Source organism: Microcaecilia unicolor, chromosome 2 (assembly GCF_901765095.1).
Source record: "Microcaecilia unicolor chromosome 2, aMicUni1.1, whole genome shotgun sequence".
Taxonomy (NCBI): domain Eukaryota; kingdom Metazoa; phylum Chordata; class Amphibia; order Gymnophiona; family Siphonopidae; genus Microcaecilia; species Microcaecilia unicolor.
In genome coordinates, this window is record NC_044032.1 from 58764027 (window position 1) to 58779384 (window position 15358).

A 15358-nucleotide genomic window follows, 5' to 3' on the forward strand; every position below is an offset into this window, starting at 1 on the left:
TTCCTTTAAGCAGCAGCCTTGGGTCTGAATACAGAAGAACACAACAAGAGGATCACAGAAAAGATTACTGGATTAAAAAGCAAAGAGGGAAATATGGTTAGCAAATGCACAGGCAGAAGAAAAATGGCTAAAGATATAAAGAGAGGTGACAAAACCTCTTTCAGATATATTGGAGAAAGGAGAAAAGCTTGGAATGGAATTGTAAGACTGAAAGATGCTGAGAACAACTATGTGGAGAGTGATGAGGATAAAGTGAATGTGCTAAACAAATACTTCTCTTCAGTGTTCAAGGAAGAAAACTTTGGAGAAGGACCAAGGTCAGCTGCCTAGGGTGTATCTGGGAATGGAGTGGATACTGCACCATTCACGGCAGAAGCATTTACAAACAACTTGAAAATCTAAAAGTGGACAAAGCTATGGGACCAGATGGGATACATAAGAGCATAAGAGTAGCCATACTGGGTTAGACCAACGGTCCATCTAGCCCAGTATCCTGTTTCCAAACGGTGGCCAAGCTAGGTCACTAGTACCTGGCAGAAACCCAAATCGTGACATTTCAGAATACTGAGGGAGCTCAGAGAAATCCTGGCAGGACCTCTTAAGGACTTATTTAACAGATCTTTAGAGATGGAAGATGTTCTGCAGGATTGGAGATGAGCAGATATGGCTCCTCTTCACAAAAGCGGGGACAGGTACGAAATGGGAAACTACAGGCTGCTAAGCCTCATGTCGGTGGTAGGAAAAATAATGGAATCACTGCTTAAGGAAAAGATAGTTAACTTTATAGAATTCAAGAAGTTGCAGGATGTGAGGCAACTTGGTTTTATGAAAGGAAAATCCTGCCAAACAAATCTGATTTCTTTCTTTGACTGGGTGACCAAAGAACTGGATAAAGAACATGTCCTAGATGGATTTCAGCAAAGCCTTTGACATGGTTCCTCACAGAAGACTCCTGAATCAGCTGAGATGACTGACTTTAGGACCCAAAGTGGTGAACAGAATTGGAAACTGGTTGATTGACAGGCAACAGAGGGTGGTGGTAAATGGAATTTGCTCTGAGAAAAGGATGGTGAGTAGTGAAGAGCCTCAGGGGTTAGAACTGGGACTAATTCTGTTCAGTATATTTGTGAGAGACATTCCCTTAAGAACATAGCCAATAGAGTGGATACCTGGAGGAAAAACAAACCATGAGAAGAGATCTCCAAAAATTAGATGAATGGTCAAAGGTGTGGCAGTTAAAATGTAATGTGAAGAAGTGAAGAAATAAGCACTTAGGATGCAGAAATCTACAGGAGATACACAAGATAGGAGGCAAGAGACTGATAAACATAGCTCAGAAGAGAGACCTTGGGATAATGGTGTCTGAGGATCTCAAGGTGATGAAACAATGTGATAAGCAGTGGCCACGGCCAGAATGATGCTAGGCTTCATAGAGAGGAGTATAACCAGCAGAAGAAAGGAGGTGTTGATGCCCCTGTGTAAGCTGCTGGTGAGGCCCAATGCTTTTTTTGTAGAAAAAAAGGTGCCGGTACTCATCATGGGCGGGGTCAACACATATGACTCCACCCATATTATAGCCACACCCACATTAGCCACACCCTTTATACCAGCCATGGCACATATAAACATACATCATTGAAAATATTATACTAGCATAGAAGAAAAAAATAATGTGATTTTTTTCATTATAAATAATTTCTGTAAGCTGTTACAACTACAGTATACCCAGTGCAAAATAAGACAGATGTAAATTCTCAAATTGGACATATTCCAGACACTAAAATGAAAATAAAATGATTTTTTTCTACCTTTGTTGTCTAGTGACTTTGTTTTTCTATCCATATTGGTCCCAGTCTCTGATTCTGCTGCTCTCTATCTGTTCTCTTAACTTCATTTCCAGGGCTTCCTTTCCATATATTTCTTTCCTTTCCTCCGTTCTTCTTCATTTCTTGCCCTACATCCATAAGTAAAAGCTGGGTCCTCCTCTGTGGAACTGACTGGAAGAGGTATAACGTGGATCCAGCTTTGGACCTATTTTCTCCATCCATGTGCAGTTTTTCTCCTCTCTTCCCTTTCCCTCATCTCCATCCATGTGCATCTTCTTTTTTTTTTCTCTCCTCCCCTCCATCCATGTCCAGCACTTCTCTCTTCTCCCCTCCATCCATGTCCAGCACTTCTCTCTTCTCCCCTCCATCCATGTCCAGCACTTCTCTCTCCTCCCCTCCATCCATGTCCAGCACTTCTCCTCTCTCCTCCTCTCCATCCATGTCCAGCATTTCTCCTCGCTCTTCCCTCCCCTGTATCCATATAAAGCAATAATTCTCTCTCCCCTCTCCTCCATCCAAGTCCAGCATTTCTCCCCTCTCCCCGCCAACTCCTCCATCCATCCATCCATGTCCAGCAATTTTCCTCTATCTCCTGCTCTCCTCTCCATCCATTTCCAGCATTTCTCCTCTCTACCCAGCCCTCCTCTCCCATCCATGTGCATCTCCTTCCTGTCTTTCCTCCCCTCTATCCATTTCCAGCATGTCTCCTCTCTCCCCTGCCCTCCCCTCCCATGTCCAGCAATTCTCCTCTATCCCCTGTCCTCCCCTGCCATCCATGTCCAGCAATTCTCCTCTCTCCCCTGCTCTCCATCCCCTCCAAGTCCAGCGATTCGTTCAAACCCCAGCCCCCCTGCCCTCCCTCAGCTCCCCGACTTTCCTTGAAATCTTTAATTTACCCAAAGTCACGGCAAACCGGCAGTAAAAGCAGCTGGCAGGCAGGCTTGCCTCCTCGTTGCTTCCCTTCCCTCTCAGTGCGTCCCGCCCTCGTGGAAAGGAAATTATATCAGAGGAAAGCGGGATGCGCTGAGTGGGAAGAGAAGTGACGAGGAGGCAAGCCTGCCTGCCTGCCTGCCAGCCAGATATTTTTACTGCCGGTTTGCCGCGACCGGGTAAATTAAAGATTTCAAGGAATGTCGGGGAGCTGAGGGCGGGCGGGGGGGCACGGGTGCACGAATGGAAGGGAGCGGGCAGGGAGAGCTGAGGGAGGGCGGGGGAGCACGGGTTCAAAAATGGAAGGGAGGGGCAGGTGAGCCGGACCTCACAAAAAAAGCACTGGTGAGGCCTCACTTGGAATATTGTGTTCAGTTTTGGAGATCATATCTTGCTAAGGACATAAAAAGCCTTGAAGCTGTTCAGAGAAAAGCAACAAAAATGGTATGGAGTTTGCATCACAAGATGCATGAGAAAGGACTTGATGACCTGAAGATGTATACCCCGGAGCAAAGGAGAGATGGGGGTGATATGATACAGACATTCAAATATTTGAAATGGTATTAATATACACACAAAGATGGGGAGGTGGTAGAACTAGAGGACATAAATTTAGGTTGTAGGGGGGCTGACTCTTGAATAACGTCAGGATGTACTTTTTCACGAAGAGGGTGGTAGATACATGGAATGCCCTCCTCTGGGAGGTGGTGGAGATGAAAATGGTAATAGAATTCAAAAATGAATGGGATAAACACAAAGGAATAAAAAAAACTTAGCGGTGCTTGGATGGCAAGTCCAGCAATTGGGAAGCAAAGCCACTGCCAGGCAGATGTCTACAGTCTGTGCCCTGATCGTGGCTGAACAGATTTGGATGGGCTGGAGTGGGGCTTCGAAGACAACTTTAGAAGTTGGAAAACAAGGCCAGTGCCAGGCATACTTCTACAGGCTGTGCCCTGAAGATGGCAAGGACAAATCAAGATCAAGTATGAATACCTTATGGTGTGAGTTGTATCTTGTTGAACAGACTGGATGGACCATACAGGTCTTTATCTGCAATCATCTATTATGTACTATGAATACCACCACCACTACTTTATTTTGTCTATGAACAGAAAACTGATCTCAAATGATAATGATGGACATATGCAGGGCAATTCTATAAGGTACATACTAACAGTTCTGTGCCAATGCCTTGCATAATTCATTAGAATAATGGTAAATGGTGTACGTGTGCATATACACGTGTAAACACGTAAGTTCCCAAGCGCTATTCTGTAAATATGTCCGTATCTTATATAATGTGTAATTTACAGGTGGGTGTACATATAGGTGGAGTCTGCGCAGAATGTGAGAAGGACTCACGTTTATGCACATAACATACATAACAGTATAAAGTTACACATGTATCTCTAAAACTTAGGCGTACACACTTATGCCAACTCTATGACTGGCATAAATAGTCACACCTAACTTACAGTCATGCAGTTTCACTGTTACACTAGTATTCTATAAAGAAAAATAGGTGCGTACATTTCTTTTCTACCAGTTATAGGGGGTAGTTCCATAAGGAGCCACTTAGATTTACATGGCAAGAATGCACGTAAATGCTGGTATTCAAGTCATGCACATGCGTATCTTGACACATACAGCAATATTCTGCAAGTACGTGACAACACTCCATGGTGCGTACTTTGCAGATGGGCACTCACATGGATGGAATCTGGGCAGCGCATGACTGGAACATACATTTACACCTGTACATCATTATCATGAACTTGTGGTCTTTAACCATCTTTCTAAGTGTGAGCATTTACACCTATGCTGTGGCTGGTGTACGTAATCACGTCTAAAATATAGGCATGTTTTTGACCTACTGCTCCACTATTCTATAAAGAAAAGCAGCACCTACGTCTTAGAGCATAAGCTCCAAATAGGCACATTCTTGACACCTAAAAATAAGTGCCCTTTTATAGAATTACCCTTATGGGGGGTTTATGTAGAATTTATTGGTTATGTTCTTCGCAACACTACTGCTGCTTTCATGCAAACATCTCAAGAAACACTTTTTTCTCTTCACCTAAGTATTCCTTTTGTTTCATTCATTCAAAAAGATTCACTCATACTTCACTGTAGTCAACAAGTGAGCAATATGGTTTGTATTTAAATATTGGGCAACACATTTTTTGTGCAATAACTCTGATGGTGTATTGCATATTGATTACCCTCGCAATTATTGACGAGAGCAAATGTAATCAAGCAAATTCCTCCTTAATCAATGTGGCTATTAGCTTTCCCCCTAGGAAACAGAAACTGGGTTGCAAATTCTGCCCTTCACTTCACTGAAATTCTGATTGCATGTCAGCAGCAGGAAATTACACTGGGGCCCAAGGAATGACAAGACAATAGCGGCCCAAATTTTTTGTAGCCTGCAAACCGCTCTTCTTTAAGAATGGCAGGATATCCTAATCATTCTAATCTAGACTCTATGTTTTGCTTCGATTACAATTATGCAGCATGTAAAACCAAAATAAAGTTTTTCTTTTACAAGTAAAATGGAGCTGTATAAAAATAAGTGATCTTTAGGGCAAGTAAGCAGTGGATGACCATCATTGGAGACTGACTGGTTGATCTAATACAGCAGATTACATCAACCATAATAACTGAAATTAGTGCAAGCTGTTAATTGCCTAAATTAAAAGGTAAAGGAAGAAGAATACAGTGAAAAATTTTCTTGATAAATAATGCTGAACTAAATACTTATACTAGATGACAGGCCATTCAGAATGCATGTATAATTGTTAATGTTAACATATCATACCAGACATAGGGGAGAGCAAATACGGTGCAGCTACACAATGCATGCTGTCTAAAAACAGGTGGCTTTGATATTGTCCAACATAAGGGACACATGAAAATTCAGATCACCGATGAGTACACAACCATTTGTTCCAGTGGCCAGCACTATACTCCCCTCCTATCAGAGACAAAGGTGCATCCACTGCTAATTAAGACTACTGTTTGATCCTCAAATATATTCTGTTTTAAAACGTGTTAAACACCAGTAAATCAAAATATCGCTCTAAGACGGTGATTCTCAACCCAGTTCTTGGGACAGACCTAGCCGATCAGGTTTTCAGGATATCCACAATGAACGTGCATAAGACAGACTTGCATAGAATGGAGGTAGTGCATGTAAATTTCTCTCTTGCATATTCTTTCTGGATATCTTGAAAACCTGACTGGCTGGGTGTGTCCCAAGGAATGGGTTGAAAACCTCTGCTCTAACATAAGGAAACAAAACCAAAAGAAGATACTGTAGATTTCCATGAATGATCTGTAACAGAAACAGGTCAGAAGAAATCTTTGTATATTGTACACATTTATAGCGTTATTATAGCATTATAATAAGCAGGCGATTATTTTTAATGCAGCGAGGTATCTTGAAGTGAAAGTATGCACAGATTCTTAAAAGAAAAATAAAATCAACTAAAACTCAGTATGTTAATGTCTAATCCAAGCTGAAAATATTTCCCTATTCCGATTTCAGTCGGCTGTGTATACAGAAGCTTCCTTTACACCATGGAAGAAGAATCCCATCTACAAAGTGCCTTTAGAAGGTACTGGGCAAAAAACAGAATGAAATAGCTGCTTATGTCATTAGGTAGGGATGGTCCTAAAATTCATCTCTTTGACATACCGTCTTCTCGGCTCAACCAACGTGTCAAGTCTTTCAAATGAATCACTAAAGTCTATAGACCAAAAGCTTACATTTTCATGGTAAGAGAGACTGAGAGTCTTTCTCCTCATGTTGATAAGCCAAAATACATAAGCAACCCCTAAAATAGGAACCGTCATGATTGATTAACCAGGAGGAAGTTATATACTTACTATCCAACTTCCATTTACGCCAAAAAGAACCTCTATGTCTTTGAATGTAAAGGAGGAATGTGCAAGTCCTTCAGTCCCCTAAAATGAATGTGTCTCAAGACCCTGTTGCACATGACTGACATGGTGAAGTCAGACTCTAATCATAAGCTAGATTCAGATAGAAAACTGAACAAGAAAATACAGAATGAGAAAGATTCAGCTTATACGGGAATTTTTTTTTTCGTGTTTATACAGTATGTGCTACTTCACATCAGCCTGGCAAAAGCTGCTTGTTTTGCTGTTTTACAGCCAACAAAGCCAGACAAATCATACAAGCTTTAAAAAAAAAATTAAACTCTAGATTTAAGCAAGAGGAAAAAGCTCCTCTTTACCATCGGATCACATCCAGACAGGCTGCCTCGACTTAATTTCAGATGCTGAAAAATCATATTTACACATATACAGAAATAAACCCATTGCAAATTACAAGTTGTCAGGGTTAAAAATCTACTCCTGTTTGTGTGGGGGAGGATAAGAGAACAGCATAGACATGAATCATTCTCAGTAATTTGAGTGTTTCCATGACATCAATGGGCACTGGTCCAGGACTGTAGAAGTCTGTGAGGTACCAAAGAGACACAAGCCAGCAGGAGATTGACTTCTTTCTTTCTTCCTTTTTTTTTTCTAAGGATTATGTTCTTTATAGAGATCTCATCTCTATAAAATCCAGTTCTACCATCAAACAAACAGCTTCAAATGTCAGAATTAGAACTCAAATATTTCAGCAAACACAATTCAAGAGTAGAGTGTAAAGCTTTTAAGTTTGCATCACTCTTCTCTTTAACCCAGTTAGAAATCTCTGGCAACAAACCCACATCTACCATAATAATAATAATAATGATAATAATAATAAATAATAATAATCACACCTACGATACTGTCTGTAATACTTCCAAAAAATGTGAATATATATTTCACTGTCACCCTTGCCATTAACATTTTCCTTAACAGGAATTCAATTTAGATGAACACATATTTATTTGATTTTCTTCTTGAGTCAAAGTAGCCATAATAAATGTAGTTGTAGTGTCAATATCAGTTTTCTGTAAAAATCCACTTTCAATTTGCAAGTGCTGACCATACATTGCAGCTGACTTTGCCCATAATGATTTCTGTAACACAACAGCTTTTCCTAAAGTTCCACACAGGATGATAGGATTTTTATTCATTTAGAACAAGTCTATGGTAGTGTTTCAGTAAGGTTAGTTCGTAGCTAGCGATTTGAGAGGAAAAAAAAACATATTCGTAGCAGGGACCTGTGATATAGAAATGCAATGTAATCACTGCGGAATTTTCTAGACAATCTCCAGCAATAGAATGCAGCAGCCGCTGCGGATATTTTTTGGCACAAAGACAATGGTGGCACTGCCAAGCCCCATGGCTAAAACTACTCAGAGGAGGCATAAGGGTGGCATTAATCGCTGAAGTCTTTTATGGCATGGAATTCTGATGTCCATATTTAAAAGCAGCAAAAGTATACAGTGCTGAAAGATGTTGCATTCTAAATTCTGCAGGGAAATTCAGCAGCAGACCTGGTTAGTCGTTTCTCCATTACATTTTTTTTTTTCTGGTTAAAGGATCAAATGCCGAACTGTACTGTTTCCTGCCACACAACCCTGAAGAGATGCCATAACCTAATGAGCCTTTCTGTTCCAAACACAGCATTTCAGGCACAGAAGTAAATTGATTTCAGAGACAGAACTGGTGTGTCAGTTACACAAAATTTAAGATTTCTCAAATGTAACATGCACAATCAAAACATTGTTAATAGTACTATTTGTGTTGTCCATTTTGGTTTTGTTAAGCTAGGCTGCATGTCTTAAAGTTCTGGAAAAAGAACTGAGACAGTGTCTATCTTTGAAATATATAACAGTGAATTCTGCCAAGTTGCTAAAATAGGATATAGGTTACATAAACTGAACTGAAAATTTAAGAAAGAAAACTACAGAAATATGCTTTAAGTTAACTTTTAGCAATATTGCAAAAAAAAAAAAAAAAAATATATATATATATATATATATAAATATTGTTAATGAAGATGCTTGCCACTCAGTGATCTGTGGGAGGGAAAGAAAAACCCAGGAAAGCATGAAATGTTGACCAGCAAAGTATCAACCACTAAAATTATTTCGTTTTTCAATACAACATCCCTCACTCACAGGCAAGTGAAAGTGGTGTCTAATATTAGAGATACAACTCCAATTACAACTATTATTTAAGACCAGCATCATACCATTCATCTGCTTTTATAATAACTTATATAAAAAGAGATTCTCAAAGATGCATGCTGTTTTGATGAGACATATACTTCAGTAGATGATTTCTGTGCTACGGTATCTGGTGTGAAATGTTTTAGTTGGTGTCCAGAACTCCAAACTCCTGCCTTCTAGTTCTGTGATTTATCTTCTAAGCCACACCACTGTATCCCCTTTGAGTATCTAAATATCCACATATAATTTATATAGATCAATTTTATATATTTCTAAAGATGTAGTATATACATATACAGCAGTAAATGATTTCTGTGCTATGGTGTCAAATGTTTTACATGTGGAGGGGCATTTAAAACAAATGTACAAGTCCCCTCAAAAAACATATCCTGCTGAAAAAATGCCCATCTCATAGCCATAATCAAACAGGAAAAACATTGAGAATTCTTGTTCAATTATGGCTGTAAGATGGACATTTTTGCACTGAAAACAACCAACATGAATAGCCATTTCCTACATTGAAACATTCAACTTTTGAATGACAAATAAAACAGGGGCACGAACATCTGCCTGGCACAATTTTCAAAAATATGGCCACACAGATGTCTCTTTAGAATAGAGTAGTCTAGTTGTTAGTGCAGTGGCTTATAACCTGAGGGGCCCAGGTTCAAACCCTAATATAATGCTTTTATTGTAAATGTGATCCCTCTAGGACCAGAAAAATACCTACTGCACCTGAATGTACACCACTTCTTCAGCCTCTAGGCTTGCAGGTGTGTTATATATTTAGGTAAATATGTATTTTTCTGTTTCTGGAAGGCTCAGAATTATTAAAAAAAAAAGAGTTGAAGTGTGACTTAAACCTGGCTCCCCTGGTACACACACCACTGCACTAACCACTAGGCTACTCCTCTGACCTGGATGGTGCTTTGTTCAGAATGGCAATAGTACCTGCAGCTGACATAGCGCCTAGTTTTCCTTTTCAGTTTCACATTCAGGGGAGAGGGAGGGGGACAGAAACTACTGGGGGATTAAGGTGGGGTCATGCCTTAATCCTTCCAGTGGTCAATTAAATAGGTCCAATATTAATCAAAGAGGGGTTAAATCAAGATGGAAATAAAATCTCAATGCCACATTAGTAATTCTTCTAATAATCAACTCATACTCCAACCACTTGACTTCTTGATAATGAAACATAAAATTACTCAAGTCTTTACACTTTTCAATTTATTCGTAGACTAGTCAGAGGCGATGGGATCCTTCATGGTGATGGCATCCTTTATGGAATCCTTATGGCTCAGGCCAGGGGCGTAGCTAGGTGGGGCCACGGGGGCATGGGCCCCACAGATTTAGCCCTGGAACTCCTGCTATCACACCCCCCCGCCGCCGACCCTCCCCTGCCGCCGCCAACCCTCCCCCGCTGCCGCCATCAGGTACCTTTGCTGGCAGGGGTCCCCAACCCCCGCTAGCCGAAGTACTCTTCAGCACCGGTCTCTGGCGCATTGCTGATCTGGATTCTGTTTCTGTGAGTCCTGACGTCCTGCACGTAGGAACCTGCAGGACTTCAAGACTCACAGAAACAGAATCCAGATCAGCGAACATGCCGGACTCGGAGACCGGCGCTGAAGGGGACTTCAGCCGGCAGGGGTTGGGGACCCCCGCCAGCAAAACTACCTGACGGTGGCGAGGGAGGGTTGGCGGTGGCAGGAGGGGGGTCGAAAGGGACAGGGGAGGGGTGGCAGCGCCAGGGGAGGGTCAAAAATGGCAGGGGGTCCGCAGTGCCGAGCGCCGGGGGGGGGCTAAAATGTGCCCTCTCACCTCGGGCTCTGGACCCCCCTCCTGCTGAAATCTGGCTATGTCCCTGGCTCAGGCTACACTCAGATCTTTTGTGAATTTATTTATTTATTTATTTATTTATTGCATTTGTATCCCACATTTTCCCACCTATTTGCGGGCTCAGTGTGGCTTACAATAAGACATGAATAATAGAAATACATTTGTTACGACTAAGTTATGGATTACATTGAACAGAGTTGTACGAGACATTCGAATATCAATGGGAGTATAACAATGGGACATCAACATAGAAACATTAGAAGGAGACAATGGGAAAAAAGGGCATTGAAAGTATCATGGTACATTGTTCCGTAGGTAGGTGAATGATTGACTGGATAAAGGGATGTGGGATCAGAAGTGGATGTGTATTGAGTTGGTACGTCTTGATTAAAAAAAATTCTTTAAACAACCCTTTCACTTGGAAGTTGATATATTTATTTTTTATTTTTTTAGCAGACCATTTTTCCTGATGCAGAGGAGCGAAACATAGCTATGTTGGCAAAAGGTTCTCCTGAGTACAACGAAGATAAGTTTCATTTTATTTTCATAACTATGTTGATTGAATTGCAGTAGAGGGAATTTAAAATTGAAGTATGTATTTTTCATCAAGTGAAATATCCCTGTGAGCTGGAGGACCTTCAGAAGGCGGTAAGCTACATCTGGTTCTAGGAAAAAGAGTGACTGGAACAGGTGAGAGCCACTCTCTCTAGATAGGTTGCATTCATTAATGCATCTCAGTTCTGCACACTTCTGCATATATGCAGCAATTCTGTCCCCTTATGAGATTGCAACTGAAGTCACAGAGCCATATTTTTGAAATGAAAACTTCAGCTCTCTGTGTCTATGAGCGTCTCTAGCATTTAACGCGTGCTAATCAGTGCGCACTAAAACCACTAGCGCACCTTTGTAAAAGACCCCCCCTGTGTTGCTTGATCCTTCCTATCTGACTGTTTTTCTGGCTACAAGGAGAACTATGGTACTAGAACACCCCACCCCACCCAGAAGGCTTAACAGTTTCTCTGTGAATTAATATATCCCTTTCACTTAAACGTTCTGGTTACATTTTTCATAGCATTGGATAATTTTTCTTTTTTTTCTTAATTATTCCTATTCCAAATGGATCCCTCCCATGATAAGAGATGGCTAAGGGGAGATATGATAGACGTTAATAAAACCATGAGTGGAGTGGAATGGGTAAACAATAATTCATTGTTTACTTTATCAAAAAGTACAAAGACTAGGGGGCATGCAATGAAGTTACTAAGTGGTGCATTTAAAACAAATCGGAAAAATTATTTTTTCACTCAATGCATAGCTAAGCTCTGTCCACCCAATATTCAGTGCTCTTTAACTAGCTAATATTCAGCATCAACGGGAAGCAGTTGGGGACGCCCAAAATCGGCTTTTGATTATGTCGATTTGGGCGACCCTGAGAGAAGGACGCCCATCTCCCAATTTGTGTTGAAAGATGGGCGCCCTTCTCTTTCGAAAATAAGCCTGAAAGTGACTTAAACCGGCAGGAAAGGTCTTCACTCGCTTAAATTGCCTGGGCCACCTAACCGCCAATATTTAATGGCACTTAACTGGGTAGTGCCGCTGAATATCGGCTCTGACTGGTCCATGGAAAAGTGGGCAGGTCAGGCTATCATTGGGGAGGAGACAGGGTTTATGTGGGGTCTGGCAATATTCAGCCACTTAGATATGCGGACCCCGGCACTGAATATTGGCTGGGACTCACATAATCCCCAGCTCCTTCCCAAATGTCTTATGTGGACCCCGACTGAATATTGGCCAGGATCCACATAAGCTCTAGCAGCCAAAAACCTACATTTAGCCCCACATAATCAGTGCCAGTGCCCAGACATAGCCTGGCACTGAATATCTGGAGCACATTTAACCTGCAGCTGTCAGAGTTTAATAAAAATGTTGACAGCAGTGGGCAGAATATTTACCCCATAGATACTGGATTTAAAAAAAAACTGCACATCCAAGTGGAGTTAATTAAGGAGCTGAGAAGTAAAGCTCACATGTTTTGTTTTTTCATGTGTAGGGCCACTGGAATCTTGCAGTATGGGTGCCTGTAGAGACATCTAGAGCATCTACTAGAAGGAGGAGGAGGGTGAATAGTGGAGTGCCATAGGGATCTGTACTGGGACCGGTGCTATTTAACATATTTATAAACGATCTGGAAATCAGAATGATGAGTGAGGTGATTAAATTTGCAGATGACATGAAACTATTCAATGTTGTTAAACCACATGCAGATTGTGAAAAATTGCAGGAGGATCTTAGGAAACTAGAAGACTGGGCATCCATATGGCAGATGAAATTTAATATAGACAAATGCAAAGTGATGCACATTGGGAAGAATAATCCGAATCATAGTTACCTGATGCTAGGGTCTACCTTAGGAGTCAGCACTCAAGAAAAAGACCTAGGTGTCATTGTAGACAATACACTGAAATCTTCTGCCCAGTGTGCGATGGCAGCCAAAAAAGCAAGCAGGATGCTAGGACTTGAGAGGAATGCAAAATAAGACCAAGAATATTATTAATGCCTCTGTATCGATCCATGGTGCGACCTTACCTTGAGTATTGTGTTCAGTTCTGGTCACCATATCTCAAAAAAGATATAGTGGAATTAGAAAAGGTTCAAAGAAGAGCAACCAAAAGGCTACAGGGAATGGAACTGCTCCCATTTGATGAAAAGCTAAAGAGGTTAGGGTTCTTTAGCTTGGAAAAGGGGAGGCTGAGGGGGGATATGATTGAGGTCTACAAAATTCTGAGTGGTGTGGAATGGGTGGAGGTGAATCGATTTTTCACTCATTCAAAAAATACAACGACTAGGAGACACTTAATGAAATTGCATGGAAATACTTGTAAAACACATAGGAGGAAATATTTAAGTTCTGGAACATTTTGCCAGAGGATGTGGTAAAAGCGGTCAGTGCATCTGGGTTTTAAAAAAGTTTGGACAAGTTCCTAGAGGAAAAGTCCATAGTCTGTTATTGAGATAGACATGGAGGAAGCCACTGCTTGCCCTGGGATTGGTAGCATGGAATGGTGCTACTAATTGGGTTTTTGTCTTGTACTTGTGACCTGGATTGGTCATTGCTGGAAGCAGGATACTGGGCTAGATGGACCATTGATCTGACCCCTTATGGCCATTCATATGTTCAATATAATTTTACCTTATGTCTGACATCAGTATATGCTGGGCAGAACATTACTCAGAATTTCCAGGAAGGAAGGAGGGTCCAATATCCTAACTTTACAAGCAGAAAGTACTACTATGCCAGGATCAAAGCCTGCTACACTAACCATTAGGCCACTCCTGCTGTAGGAGAACCCCCCCCCCCCCCCCAATTTGTATGAAAAACACCATTGCATTTGCACAACTGCTTTGGCTCTTTTGCCTCCCTAGCCTCGACCCTACATGTGAGAGGTGAGCCCTTGCAGTCAAAAGTCCTCGCCATATAGATTAAACAGTAATTCAGGATATACAGGCGACAGAGACTGCTTAAGCACCTACTCTGTCGAGTGCCTGAGGGAACGTGAATCCCTCCACATCCCTTCTGAGAAGCTAAGGAGTAAGGAGAGATAGTGTTATGGCGATCTGAACAATTCTCTTCTACTGGTAGTCCAGAAACATCTATTGGGCTGAAGGAAAACTTCTTCTGCAGGGTTCCAGAGGAGCCAACAACTTGATCTGAAGAGAACTGAATCAGAGCCTTAGGGTCCCTGAGCCTCTTTGCAGCTGCAACTGGAACTGTAAATGGAGATTACAGTGAAATGTACTGCCCTGCAACCCATTGTGGTAGGATGAAAGAGAGGGAGAATTGGAGTCTCTGACATTTTGAGTTAGGTGTATACAGCACCAAAGACATTGTATGTAAGTTAGCTAGTTGTTGCTTTTGCCTTGTGTCTGCCTTCACCATATTGCATTTGTTTACTCAAAGACTTGACTCCAGTAAAAGCTGGTTCAGAACAACAGACTTAGAGTGGACTGGATTATTGTGAGCGTGAGAAGGGTAGAAGGAGTCTGAAAGCTGCTTACAGCCTCCTGGTGGTCACCAGTCCCAGCCCTGGTCCCAACCAAATAAATGCTTATGTAGGGGTTACAAATGCTTCATTTTTAAGCCAGAGAAAAAAGCAGGTATATAAGCCAGTTTTGTTTTGATTGAAGTATGCACATATTTCCATTGTAAAAAGAAAAATACTTGTATAATTTTTCAAGCCTATCAAAACCACATCCAGAACATACTCCCTTAAAAATGTGCATTCTGCAGGATATGTAAGTTGTGGCTTTTCTAAAATTGCTCCTTATATACATATGGCCATTTACATGTGTAAATTAACTTTTTACATATGTAAATGGTGCATAACCATTGCACCTAGACATGTAAATAGCAAGATTTGCATGTCCTGATTGCATTCACATGCAAATAGTGATCTTATAAACCCACTATTTGCACATGTAGAACCCAACAGGCATTGAGATTTGAAGTGGGTGTGGCATGGATTTGGTGTGCCTGAAATAATACTTCCCATTTTACAAGTGCCAGATCCCAGTTTAGGTCTGGGGACTAAATCATTTCATTTGCTAACATTTATATACTGCCATTATTCA

General features: G+C 41.2%; 1 protein-coding gene across 1 annotated transcript in view; it reads right to left on the reverse strand.

Moving 5' to 3' along the window:
* The window catches only part of TCF4 (transcription factor 4), an 816409-nt gene that overhangs the window by 434102 nt on the left and 366949 nt on the right, over positions 1-15358 (reverse strand). The gene's annotated exons all lie outside the window — the stretch shown is intronic.